The 14848-nt window shown below is 38.4% G+C and overlaps 1 protein-coding gene across 1 annotated transcript in view; it reads left to right on the top strand.

Moving 5' to 3' along the window:
* The first annotated feature begins 1760 nt into the window (after nt 1-1760).
* Nucleotides 1761-14848, top strand: part of sgcg (sarcoglycan, gamma) — a 28689-nt gene continuing 15601 nt past the window's right edge. The window contains exon 1 of the mRNA XM_057838053.1: nt 1761-1941. The gene's annotated coding sequence lies outside the window, so the exon portion shown is untranslated. The remainder of the gene's footprint in view (nt 1942-14848) is intronic.

The following is a 14848-nucleotide window of genomic DNA, read 5'->3' on the forward strand; positions in this document are numbered from 1 at the left end:
CTAATGTAGTTTTTTGTATCCCCTGGGTGGAGCCACTGCGCTGCACTGATTTGCTCGATTTCCGTGTTTTGGTGATGTAGTTATCCATGGGGTTTTAAAACTTGGCACATCCATTAAAAAAAAATAAATAAATAAAAATTCTGTCGTATAACGTAACATATGTACTCAATGTAAAAAAGGCTATGTTTCACTGTTTTACTCATAGGATGACCTATACGGTAACTGTTATTACTGTAATTCAAGTCCTGTATAGAGTTTCTCCAGTTTAATAAACGTCGACATCCAAAATATATAACTGTGGTTCTTTTCTGGCTTCAAGTCATTGTTTAAGTGGACATAACTCATAACCAATGTGTGTGTATGCACTCCCGCGGCCAGTGGACACAATTTTTGACGGGGGTAACTACATTGGCAAGACACCGGTGGTGGCTCTGTTGTACAATTAGCGTCTTTAGTGGGGCAAATTGAAACGCCGCTCAGTATATCTATGTGCGCTTGGCCTCAATAATAACGTATGATGTAGGTCGTCGTCTATCACATTTGTTCCCGGAAATAATTAGCCCCCACACTAGAATGAGTAAAAACCGATGTCTTTAGACAGATGTTTTACAGGGAAAAGGGCACCTCACGAGCCAGAAGATGAGCCTACAACCTCAGAGAAAACAAAATCTATGCTAGTTCCCAATCACTAAAGACCCACAAACTGCGAAGGAGTGGATTCGTGACCCATATGTGAATAAACCGAGTGATTCGAGCATGTCTGTGCAACAGAAATATCAGCTTGTAGAGATCGCAAATCAAGGCGACCTTAAACGTACATTTGAGACAACAACTCTACCGAGGTTCTGGATTAAAGTCATTTCGGAATATCCTGACATCGCTAGGAGAGCACTGAAACAAACGAAACAAGCTCAGGCCTCCCACTGATTCAGTGGGTGACTTGTATTTTCCCTGCACTTAACACGACGGGGCTAAAAACAAATGGTATTTTATATTTGCTGTATTTTTCTGCTGCACATTGCTGGTGTTCTGACAAATTTGGCATGTGCGTAACGTTAAAAATGACCGCGAATGCAGCGATTCCAAAGTACACACTAAAAACTTTCTTTAAAGAAAGGAATATTAACTTACGTTTGCCATGTTAGCTGCACACAACAACTGCACGCAGCTCTGTCACTTAACGACTTCGCCGTGTCGTTAAGCATTAATTTACGCCATTTTCGTGTTGCACATGTATGTTTATGATGTAAATAGATTTTTAGCACCGTTGGATAACATTGAGAGTCCAACTGAATATAAAAGAAGGCTTTTTCACTGCCACAAAAGGTTGGGGAGCAAAATTTTATAAGGGTACAAAATTTGACACAACACTGGCCCGTGAAAAATAGACCCAAATCACACCGGTCCGTTTTACAAAAAAGGTTGCGGACCCCTGCTGTACAGGAAAGTCAGTTACATGCAGTGACACTTTTCGGTCACCAGAGGGGCCCTAACCCCCCCTGAAAATCGGCTTATGATAACAACGTTTATCTTTTAAGAACTATCTTTCTATCTGTGGATCCCTGTAAGATATGATCATTACAGAAGGTTCTGTTATTCGTCATTGTAAATTTCACAGCGACACTATCCTAAATGTTCGCCAGTCATGTTTCCTCATTTATTGTGCACTTCCCACCTCCCTTTTCTGACTCGCTCTTCTCTCACTCTCTTCCCCTCTCACATATTCCTGATAATAGCAGAGCGAGAGGCAGAGTCTCAGTCGGTCCGCGGGCCAGCAGGAGCGCCGTCTGGTGTCAGGCGCGGCGCATAAGTGGGATTTATGGGCAGCAGCTGTTGAGCGGCTGTCAGACGTGTGCGAGAAGATCGTACTCTGCTCCCACTGCTGCTCGTCGAGCTCCCGTTACGTTGAAAGGAAGGCGGGCGAGCCTCGCCACGAGCGTGGTGAGTTGCCTACTTTTGTTGTTTTCCCTTTCCAAACTCTTCTGAGTGACTGAAGTCTCTCGTGTGACATTTGACCTCTTTTTTTGACACCACCACGTTTCAGGCAGAGCTCTGATGGGACACTAGTTGACAGCGTTACCGTACAAGGCCAGCAATACTAAAATAACTTGAACCAACGCAATGTCAGTCTGAGATAAATTTGGTATTTATTTAATGGGCTTGAGAGCTGAACTGTTCAAATGTCTATGTGCGTTTGTGTCCGTCCTGCGGTGACTTTTCGCAAATCTACTTACAATACAGTACAGAGTCCTATTTATAGAGTGTATCCAGCAGAGTGAAGGGCAGGAAGTCTAATATTTGAGTGGATAGTGTATACTAAATCCTTTCGGGACTTTTTCATTTGATTTTTGTTCAGTGGTGTTACCAGGTTGCCAGGTGTGGGTAGGCATTAGTCTTACCTGTGGGGCAAAAAAAAAAAAAAAAAAGCTACCATGCTCAAGTAGGTCGAAATCCAGTGTAGGGCTACTGCACCGGAAAACACGTTTGATATTTTCCTTGAGATAACTGTTGTTGTGATTTGGTCTAAACAAATAACAGTTGATTTGATTTGATTTGACTTAGAACACATCCATAACTGAACAGTATGGACATGCAGGTGACAATGTTTTTTTTAAAGGGTTTTTTTTTTTTTTTTTAAAGTTCTTTTTTAGGTAACCAATTCATAATAATAATACATTTATTATTATTGTTGTTAATGTGATTCCTCGGTTTATTATTATTATTATTATAGTTATTCTTTGTTCGTGAGCCCCTTTGAGCTCAATTTAACCCCCTTAGAATGCTTCAAAATGCACCAAAATCGGCAGGCAGGACAAGACATGTGCAATCTTTGATGCCGTGTAAAGACAAATTCCAAATACACTATTAGCGCCCCCTAGCAGTCATTCTTTGTCCTGCCGACGCTTTGAGCCCTACTTTGACCCCCTCAGAATGCTTCAAAACTCACCAAACTCAACAGACAGGTGAACACTGCTGAAAACTTTGATAAAATGTAAAAAAAAAAAAAAAAAAAATCAAAATATGCGTAATGTGTGTAGTGCCCCCTAGGAACAAAACCAACATTTAATTTCTTTTTTTTTTTTTGTAAGGTGAAAGAGGAGGTAACAACGCAAAGGTTAAAACTTAGAACGCATCAGTACTATATGAATGGGATACCATATGCCGGTGCCCAGACTGCCGTTAGTACTACATCCAGTTTTCTTTGGGTGGACAGAGCGTGTCTGTGGGTGGGCACTGCCCCCCCGGTAACGCCCCTGCACAATTAAACCTTTTATACAGCAAGTGGCTATTTTTGGTCATTTAAAAAAATTGGCCTCAAAAAGACCTGGAGGCTACATACGTGGACATTACATTTTGGGTCATGTTGGTTACAATACGTATTCACGTCATACACTTCATAATGTATTGACAGGACACGGGGTGCGGGGTCGATTCATAGGGAGCCTATCTCCGTCAAAGCTGACCGAGAGGAAACTCAGACAAAGAGCTTTTTCTTTTGAGAATTCTTGTGAATAAATGCTTAAATCCCCAAAATCTTTATAGATATGGATGTAAAACTGTCTCGGTTCTTGGTTAAAAGTAAAAAAGCATGCAGGTAGCATTTATTTTACGTAAATATTGCGAACTATGAGGCTAGTCGGTAAGGAAATTAGCAGCTGCCATATGTAAACAAAGAGCTTTTTCTGTAGAAAATTCTTATGAATTAATGCTTAAATCCCTGAATTCTTTATAGATATCGGCGTAAAAGAGTCTCTATTCTTGGTGAAAAGCAAAAAAAATGTGCAGGTAGCAATTATATTACATAAATATTGCGAAGTATAATGCCAATGCTGTAGCGGCTAATTTCTCCCATTGATTTTTTTCACATTTCAAAATGCATGCGTGGTATGAAAAGTATAGTAATTATCTTGAATCCTCGAACAAATAACTCCAGAGACAATCCTTCCTGTTTGTATGCAGTACAGCTTTTGTTCTTTTTCAACATAAATCTGGCGTTAAATTGCTGCATGTGACCAACTGCTAATAAATTAAGCGGAGTGTTGGACGGCCCCCTTCGGGAAGGCGTGACGTACTGAATGGGAAATGTGTCATGTCAATACATTATGAAGTCTATGTTCAAATTTAGTATAGTACAAGTGCAGCATACATGACCCAAAATGTGATGTCCCGTGTCTCGACGGAATATCTAAATTATAATTCAATATGTATTTAATCATGATTTAATATATATTTTTAGGAATAAATATAATTATAAATTATGTCAAGTATGCAGGCATGACCAAAGTCCGGCCGGGGGGCCAAATGCGGCCCATGGTCAAATTTCATCCGGCCCCCAGCCTCTGTCATTAAAATTTTCTCTGTGAAAAGTGTAAAATTGGACATCTTTTTCATAGTTTTGAGGTTGAGTATTCAAATATTTTCCTGTATTGTTGTCTATCATTGGAGGCCGATTTTTTTATTCTTTATATCGGCTGATTAATTATTGGTGGAATCATTGTGCCTGTAGGTTCCGAGTTAGGAAATAACAATATTATCAAATTACAATTATAATTTTATAAGAATAAAGTCAGAGTTGAAATTGAGAGGATAAACTTTTCAGTCTTTGTGTGCGTGTTTTTTCTTTTCTTTTTTTTTTTTTTGCATAGACCAGCAGAAGTGGATAGTAACACGTTACATTTACTCCGTTACATTGACTTGAGTAACTTTTTGAGAAAAATGTACTTCTTAGAGTAGTTTTACCACACAATACTTTTTACTTTTTCTTGAGCAGATTTGTGAAGAAGAAACAATACTCATACTCCACTACTTTAGGCGACACCAGTTGTTAGATTTTCCCCCTTTATTCTACATATTGACTTTATTTTTGCCCGAGATGCCGACAGTGGCTGTCTCAGTTTCACCAATGAGACGTTGCAACAATAACCACATTACTCCATTATATCAATCAGAGGTAACAATGTTTTTATCTCCACTAGAGGGCACTCTTGCTCTTTGGACGGGTGATATTTCTGGATTCGATGGCGTAATGTGGTCATGTAATAGTATAACACACATTATAATAATAATAACAGTTCATATAGATGAAGTTGCGCTGAGAAAAAATGTTGGTTGGGTGCGTCACGTCATCGAGTGAATGCCGGGTTAATGTTTATTCTGTATTCTGGTAGCCGCCCTTTCTTTTTCCTCCTCAGACAAAACTGTATGTCCTTGTTGCTCTGTCATCTTTGCAGAATTCGTGCAAAAACGTTAGCAGTAATGAAAGGGGAAAGGTGGAAGTGACGTATGCCGTAAAGCAGTCAGCAAATTTGTAGTGTTTTTTGTATGGCAGGGCTCCTGCCACCCTCCTCAAAGTTAATTACTGCAGGTGAAAGTGATACAGACCCTCTCAAGATATACAGTGGGGCAAATAAGTATTTATTCAACCACCAATTGTGCAAGTTGTCGTACTTGAAAGGATTAGAGAGGCCTGTAATTGTCAACATGGGTAAACCTCAACCATGAGAAACAGGAAGGTAAAAAAAAAAACAGAAAATCACATTGTTTGATTTTTAAAGAATTTATTTCCAAATTAGAGTGGAAAATAAGTATTTGATCACCTACAAACAAGCAAGATTTCTGGCTGTCAAAGAGGTCTAACTTCTTCTAACAAGGTCTAATGAGGCTCCACTTGTTACCTGTATTAACGGCACCTCATTATCGGTATAAAAGACACCTGTCCACAATGTCAGTCAGTCACACTCCAAACACCACTATGGCCAAGACCAAAGAGCTGTCGAAGGACACCAGAGACAAAATTATAGACATGCACCAGGCTGGGAAGACTGAATCTGCAATAGGTAAAACGCTTGGTGTAAAGAAATCAACTGTGGGAGCAATTATTAAAAAATGGAAGACATACAAGACCACTGATAATCTCCCTGGATCTGGGGCTCCATGCAAGATCTCACCCCATGGCGTCAAAATGATAACAAGAATGGTGAGCAAAAATCCCAGAACCACACGGGGGGGACCTAGTGAATGAGCTAGAGAGAGCTGGGACCACAGTAACAAAGGCTACTATCAGTAAGACAATGCACCGCCAGGGACTCAAATCCTGCACTGCCAGACGTGCCCCCTGCTGAAGAAAGTACACGTCCAGGCCCATCTGCGATTCGATTGAGAGCATTTGGATGATCCAGAAGAGGACTGGGAGAATGTGTTATGGTCAGATGAAACCAAAATAGAACTTTTTGGTAGAAACACAGGTTCTCGCGTTGTAGGAGAAAGAATACTGAATTGCATCCGAAGAACACCATACCCACTGTGAAGCATGGGGGTGGAAACATTATGCTTTAGGGCTGTTTTTCTGCAATGGGACTAGGACGACTGATCTGTGTAAAGGAAAGAATGAACGGAGCCATGTATCGAGAGCTTTTGAGTGAAAATCTTCCATCAGCAAGGGCATTGAAGATGAGATGTGGCTGGGTCTTTCAGCATGACAATGATCTCAAACACACAGCCAGGGCAACAAAGGAGTGGCTTCGTAAGAAGCATTTCAAGGTCCTGGAGTGGCCTAGCCAGTCTCCAGATCTCAACCTCATAGAAAATCTGTGGAGGTAGTTGAAAGTCCGTGTTGCCCAACAACAGCCCCAAAACATCACTCCTCTAGAGGAGATCTGCATGGAGGAATGGGCCAAAATACCAGCAACAGTGTGTGAAAAGCTTGTGAAGAGTTACAGAAAACGTTTGGCCTCCGTTATTGCCAACAAAGGGTACATAACAAAGTATTGAGATGAACTTTTGGTATTGACCAAATACTTATTTTCCACCATGATTTGCAAATAAATTCTTTAAAAATCAAACAATGTGATTTTCAGTTTTTTTTCCCACATTCTGTCTCTCATGGTTGAGGTTTACCCATGTTGAGAATTTTCAAGTGGGAGAACTTGCACAATTAGTGGTTGACTAAATACTTATTTTCCCCACTGTAAAAGAGGTGTCATTCAACTAGTCGTCAGTCGACATATCACAAATGTTATGAAAATATTCTATTACGGTTGAAAAGGTAGTATTGCTTTAATTTAAGGATTCTTTTGCATCCAAATGGCAGGACCCATCATCAATCGTGGTACCATGTTTATAAAACCAAGACTCCCAAAAACAGTCTCTCGACTTTCGTGACTTGAAGGCTTCAAAATAAAAGCATAGATTCAAGGCAAATGATTTTCCTTGAAAATGTTAGTTGGTGCACCACAAATTGAGCGTTCCTGGCAGCTGGGTGAGTGTTTTTGTTTGGTTTCTAAGGAAAAGTTTAGTGTGTGTGCCAAAGGAGCTGGATGACGCTCTGAAAAAGTAATGTGTTCATTCACTTCAAGTCATTGGCTCGCCTTCATTAAGATCATAATGAACGACTTCATTTGGAATGATCAACATGTTTATGTGGACCTGGTGAGTCGTGCCATTAACTTTGAGCACAATTGTGTTTCTAATTTGTTTTCCATTTTGAATCTCCTAATGAAGAAGCACTGAATAGATCATTTCCAACCTAACTATAATTATTAAGAGTAACTAGAAAATGAATTGTCTGATGAAATTGCGTGGAGATGCTCTGCTCTCCACTGGGTTACCTCCTCTACATTTTCATTCACTTGCTTTTAATATTGCACCGTTTTGGGGTCACTTCTTTGTTAACTCATTGGCTGCCATTAATGGCGCTAGACATCTAATCCGTCCAAAATGAATTGGGCACTTCTACTACTTCTCCCAAAAAGTAATTGCGTTAATAACTCAGTTACCTGAATGTAAAAGTAATTAGTTAACTTGACAAAGTAACTGGTAATAATTTTCATGTTTTTTTTTTTCTAAAAAAAAAAAAACCAACCAAACAAACAAAAAACAACTGGTCACACAATCTGAAGTTTAAAGGGTTTTTGGGACAACAAGGGTATTGCGGATATTGCAATAACTAGATAATAATAATAATAACTAGATAATAACCTTTGTTCTGTGTGGAAGTCATTTAATGTTGTGAATCAATCGTTAAAGTTGTTAAAATTGCTCCCGTTATTGCATTAGTTCCCTTCCGTCTATTTTCGACATGTGTACGTTTTAAAACTGTTTCATCATTTAAAGATAGATTTAGATTAAGTTTTGCCAATTTAGGAGCATTTTAGATAAAAAGTGACTTAGGTTCGCTAGGAAGGTTCTCTACAACAGAGCCTTCATGAGAAGTCTACTGCTTTAAGACGGCGGCTGTTTACTAACGCATCTAGTTCTTTATTATATATGTTGCTAATGCCGCCGTCAGTGTTGTCACAGATTACTTGAAAAAGTAATTTAATTACTGATTACTCCTCAAAAAAGTAATGTAGTTACTTTACTGCTTACTTTATTATCAAAGTAACTAAGTTACTTTAAAAGTAATTTGGCAGTTACTTTTCCCAATTTTTCTCCCTTTGCCGCCTCAACAGAAAAATTTCATAGCATGTAATTGAATTTTTCAGATAAGGCTTTATCTTCGAGTTAGCAAGGGTTTAGTTAGTCGATGGAGTTGATTTCAACCACCTTTGACTTGCGCTAGCTCAGCCACTCCGGAGCCCTGAAACTAACAAATAACTGACAAACTGCGCAGAATTTGCTCAAAACAACTCCAACGATTAATTAAACCCCCGCTAACGCGAAGATTAAGCCTAATGTCAAAAATTCTGAACTTCCCCTTTAAAATAAAGACCTAGCCATTAAAATGCTGTCTATAAAAGTTGTAAAGCAATAAAACAAACAACAAAAACAAATGAAATGAACAAGAATCCTACAAAGTATTTCGTAATGCATGCAGTATAGACCAAAAGTTTGGAGACACCTCAAGGGTGGATACTTTTAAGAATGTAGAATATAAAACCTGTTTTCAAGTACATACTGTAATTCCTCATGTTCATTCATAGTTTTGATATTTTCAGTGAGAATTTACAATAGTAGTGAAAATATATAAAAAGCACAAATGATGAGGCGTGTCCAAACTTTTGACTCACTCTCACTCACCAGTGCAAAGTTTGTGACGCACGGAGATATTTTTGGTCATCTTTATTGGAGAGAAATGTGAAGTCATGGCTGTACTGTATGTCCAATAAGCAAATGCAGCCGTTTGTGGTTCTTCTCCTACGTCTTCCACTGTTAGCATCCTGAGAGGTAGCCAGTTGTTTGTTGGCCGCCAACAGCGCTCATAGCATGGTAATACACGTGACCCGTTTTTTTCCCCCCGATGAGAAAACGTGACATCCGATGTCACTGCCAAACTCAAGAGCAATATTTTCTATTCATATTCTCTTCGTACATGACTACAGTAGTCTTTATTCTACATACATCATGAGGAAAAAACAAAATAGTAACGCACAGACACTAAGGAAACAAACTTTAATCAGATTACTGGCTTCGAAAAATGAACACGTTAGATGACTTGTTACTGAACAAAAGTAATCAGATTACAGTACAACACTGGCCGCCGTGTCTGTCATTTGTCATTTGCATCAGTTCTGTATATATGTGATATCTACCGAAGCATCATGTGGGCGTAGTTTGTAGGCTATCGGCTACAGTCAGGTATTATTGGAGCCACCTAGCATAGTAGCATCGCGTTTGCAACGGCGTCACACTCCCTTACCTCCTCCCCACTCCTGCTCTGCTCTCTCGTCTCCGTGAGTCCGTCTTTTTCCAGACTTTTTCGCGGCAGTTAACCAACATCGTAACTCATAGTAACGCACGCCTTTTCCGCCTCAATAACGGTAACGGCGTTGCCAAGATGAGAAAAGTAATTATTTAGATTACTCACTACTGAAAAAATAACGGCGTTATATTCTAACGCCGTTATTAACAACACTGCTTACGGGTCACTTTCTGTTGATTTTAGGCCACTTTTTGATGATTTTGTTCTCCTTTCTGAAGATTTTGGGACCTTCCCAGACCAATTCCTGTACATTTTGGGTAAATTCCTGTTGATTTTGGGACAATCCAAGAAAGTTTTTTTTTTTGTCAAAAAACAAGGCCACCAATGGAGATTGTTTTGCAGGACCGAGTTGGGTGGGAATAAGGAGTGAATGGAATTGTTTTCATGACGTACCCCTTTGGAAATGAATGGGCAGGTTTTTGTCAAATTTTGGTGCTACTGTATGTTGTGCGCCTAGATTTTTTTGATTTGTGAATTTTAATTTGACAAAAAGTGTAGTATTTAGAAAATTTGAAATATTTTTGGCCTTGGAAATGAAGATGTGCTTTTGGCACAACTGTGAATATTAGGTGCGATATTTAAAGAGAGACTTTGTCGTGTGAATTTTTAACAGTTTCAAACTTGGAATGATGTAAATGGGTTACAGTGTGTGGGCTGTGCGGCAAGCCGAATAGGTGGATGGGGAAAAAAATATGAAATATGTAAGTAGGGAGCTCTGCAACATTAAAGTACTACACAGGGTATGTGTAATTATGACTTTATTGTTATTATCAACTTTTCCTTAAATGATAATATAATCATATTTCTGCTCTGTTTCTTATACAAGGATTTCTTTTTGTACTTAAATGACAATATCAAATAATGTGACACTAACTGACCTTGGGGTCTAAGTACAACTTCATTCTCATACTGATTTTATTCTCATATTATATTAGTTAATATTGCTGTATTTTTTTCTGTGAATATGATGTTTGCCCACATAACTGGAAAATTGAAAGGACTGCAATTTTTTTCCTTTTGTTTTGTGGGTATCTCGTTTTATAAAAGGAAACAAAAGACAACATATTGCCACGTTACTGCTATACATTCATCTTGTGCTTCCTAATGCAGATTAATGGTAAAATAAAATAATAAAACATATTTCCTTTGGTACAGTCCTTGGCTCCAATATGTTCGAATCGTGGTAAATGTGTCCCTGAGGCTGCTGCTTGTCACTTGTGTGCATTGCTGACACTGTGCTGACTGAAAGCCAGGCTGAGTTGATGCATCTGCACCCTCCATCTGCCTTCACATCAGCTCTTGCTTGTTGCTGTTGTGAGCCGTTTGCTTTATATGTCAGGAGCCCGCCTCTGCTCTCTAATAAAGCACATTTGACTTTCCCTTTTAGTGTAAAATTGCTGGAAAAGCTGTCAAGCTTTCCATTGGCACTGTGAGTCAGAAATGCACTCTGTGTGTCTGAGCCCATAATTGCAATAGAAAAAAAAAAAAAAAAAAACTTCCCTTCGAGGAACGCATGATTACTTTTACCAAGGCAACTTTTAAGGTAAAACATACAGCTTGTCCACATGGCTATACGACACAGTACAATGAAATCAAAATACATTTTAATGTAATTATGACAGCATCTCTGAAATATTCCTTATCAAAGTAATTTTTTTTTTTTAATTTTATTTTATGGTCATATGTAGTTTTCACACGATTATGACTTCTTCCTTTAAATAAATCATGATTTTTTCCTTATATTCAGCTATATATATATACATACATATACATATACATACATACATATATAGATAGATAGGTAGGTAGGTAGGTAGGTAGGTAGGTAGGTAGGTAGGTAGGTAGGTAGGTAGGTAGGTAGGTAGGTAGGTAGGTAGGTAGGTAGGTATAGATATACATACATACATACAGTAGGGCAATATACATACATACAGTAGGGCAAATAAGTATTTAGTCCACCACTAATTGTGCAAGTTCTCCCACTTGAAAATATTCAAGAGGCCTGTAATTGTCAACATGGGTAAACCTCAACCATGAGAGACAGAATGTGGGGAAAAAAACAGAAAATCCCATTGTTTGATTTTTAAAGAATTTATTTGCAAATCATGGTGGAAAATAAGTATTTGGTCAATACCAAAAGTTCATCTCAATACTTTGTTATGTACCCTTTGTTGGCAATAGCGGAGGCCAAACGTTTACTGTAACTCTTCACAAGCTTTTCACACACTGTTGCTGGTATTTTGGCCCATTCCTTTATGCAGATCTCCTCTAGAGGTCCCTTTGCAGAAAAACAGCCCCAAAGCATGATGTGTCCACGCCCATGCCTCACAGTGGGTATGGTGTTCTTCGGATGCTAGTCAGTATTCTTTCTCCTCCAAACACGAGAACCTTTGTTTCTACCAAAAAGTTCTATTTTGGTTTCATCTGACCATAACACATTCTCCCAGTCCTCTTATGGATCATCCAAATGCTCTCTAGCAAACAGCAGACGGGCCTGGACGTGTACTGGCTTCAGCAGCGGGACACGTCTGGCAGTGCAGGATTTGAGTCCCGCATTGTCTTACCCATAATAGCCTTTGTTACTGTGGTCCCAGCTCTCTGTAGGTCATTCACTAGGTCCCCCCGTGTGGTTCTGGGATTTTTGCTCACCGTTCTTGTTATCATTTTGACGCCACGGGGTGAGATCTTGCATGGAGCCCCAGATCGAGGGAGATTATCAGTGGTCTTGTATCTCTTCCATTTTCTAATAATTGCTCCAACAGTTGATTTCTTTACACCAAGCGTTTTACCTATTGCAGATTCAGCCGGGTGCAGGTCTACAATTTTGTCTCTGGTGTCCTTCGACAGCTCTTTGGCCTTGGCCATAGTGGAGTTTGGAGTATGACTAACTGAGGTTGTGGACAGGTGTCTTTCGTACCGATAATGAGTTAAAGCAGGTGCCATTAATACTGGTAACGAGTGGAGCCTCGTTAGACCTCGTTAGAAGAAGTTAGACCTCTTTAACAGCCAGAAATCTTGCTTGTTTGTAGGTGACCAAATACTTATTTTCCACTCTAATATGTAAATAAATTCTTTAAAAATCAAACAATGTGATTTTCTGTTTTTTTCCACATTCAGTCTCTCATGGTTGAGGTTTACCCATGTTGACAATTACAGACCTCTCTAATCTTTTCAAGTAGGAGAACTTGCACAATTGGTGGTTGAATAAATACTTATTTGCCCCACTGTATATACAGTATATAATATACCGGTATAATATGGTGGAAAACACTCAGGTGACTTGAAGTTCCATGCTGAGACCCTCAATTTTGACAAATTTAAAAATTGTCCTATAAGCATGTCCTGATACATAATTGGAAAGCTTGAAATCTGAATTTTCTGGTTGGGTGGGGTGGGCGATTTGAAGAGGAGGGCATTTAAAAAAAAAAAAAAAAAAAATTTTACCCGTAAACCTTAACTCGAGGTGAGAGCATAACAGAGCATAATTAAAGACACCATGATTTTAACGAGATATTTATGAATATTTATTTCAATCCAAAAACTGTAGCTTGTATCACCGAGTCAAGACACAGCTGTGGATGACCAAAACCGGACTTTTTAGAGATTTTATGGGTGAAACACAGTAATAGAACAAGGGTCGCGATGCAGAAATCACAGACATCAAGGAGTGGTCGAGATTTTTATTTTCAAATATATACCCTTTTAAATGTTTTTTTTCTTCCAACTTTACTTTATCTGGATCGATTATTTGTCATCTAAAATATCGAAATATAATACAATACAATACAACAATATATTAAAAAAAAATACAATTAAGCGATAGTTTTGAGGTGACCTATTCACAGACACTATTTTTTTCATTGTGACGTAATTTTTTTAAAAAAAGTTTCAAATATAAGAGTGAATAATGTTTTAAAGTCATTGTTTTTTTTAAACTAAATATTAGACATCAATTAATGATAGTAAACTAAAAGTGATAGACATTTCGAATAATATAATTATTTACCTCCTATTTATGGCTGGGTTAAAACAAAAGCGGTTGCGCGGTTTCTGTAAATTGGGGTCTCCAGGGTAAAACGGACAAATTAAAAATAGTTCGGGGCTTGGTGCGCCATGAAACTGCTACGGCACCATATAGACATATTGTTCTATCAGACACAACAGTTCTTTTGGCTTAAAATACAGCACTTTATTTTAAAGAGAGGTACAAGAGCAGAAACTGCTTTTTCAGCCTTGTCTGTGGTTTCCACCATATATTAATGTGTCATATATATATATATATATATATATATATATATATATATATATATATATATATATATATATATGTATATATATATATATATATATATATATATATATATATATATATATATATATATATATATATATATATATATATATATATATATATTCATTCATTCATTTTCCATGCCGCTTTTTCCTCACGAGGGTCGCGGAGGTGCCGGAGCCTATCCCAGCTAACTCGGGGCAGTCGGCAGGGGACACCCTGAACTGGTTGCCAGCCAATTGCAGGGCACAAGGAGACATACAACCATTCACGCACATACTCATACCTACGGACAATTTAGAGTGTTCAATCAGCCTACCGTGCATGTTTTTGGGATGTGGGAGGAAACCGGAGTTCCCGGAGGAAACCCACGCAGGCACGGGGAGAACATGCAAACTCCACACAGGAAGGCCGAAGCCCGGGACTGAACCCATGATCTTAGAACTGTGAGGCAGACGTGCTAACCACTCAGCCACCGTGCCGCCTATATATATATATATATATATATATATATATATATATATTTTTTTTTTTTTTTTTTGTATCTGTACTTTAACGTGTACTACACAATACAAATGATTTTTTACCACATCAGGGTTTTTTTTGTTAATCCCCCTTCCTGTAAATGCTAATATTTGTGCATTTGTGCACTATAATTGGTTAACTGGGATAATTTCCACCTCGCTCTTGACCTTGGCCAATATAATTGGTATAAAAAATGGAGGGTTGTTACTCACATAAAAGTAAGACCTTTCCAAACTCCCGATTTAATAAATTACTACTTTCACCTAAAAGTACGCATGCTTATTTTCTATATTGTTCATTTAGAATAAACCTTTACCCATGATTTTATTGTA

Source organism: Corythoichthys intestinalis, chromosome 6 (assembly GCF_030265065.1).
Source record: "Corythoichthys intestinalis isolate RoL2023-P3 chromosome 6, ASM3026506v1, whole genome shotgun sequence".
In the NCBI taxonomy this organism is placed as follows: domain Eukaryota; kingdom Metazoa; phylum Chordata; class Actinopteri; order Syngnathiformes; family Syngnathidae; genus Corythoichthys; species Corythoichthys intestinalis.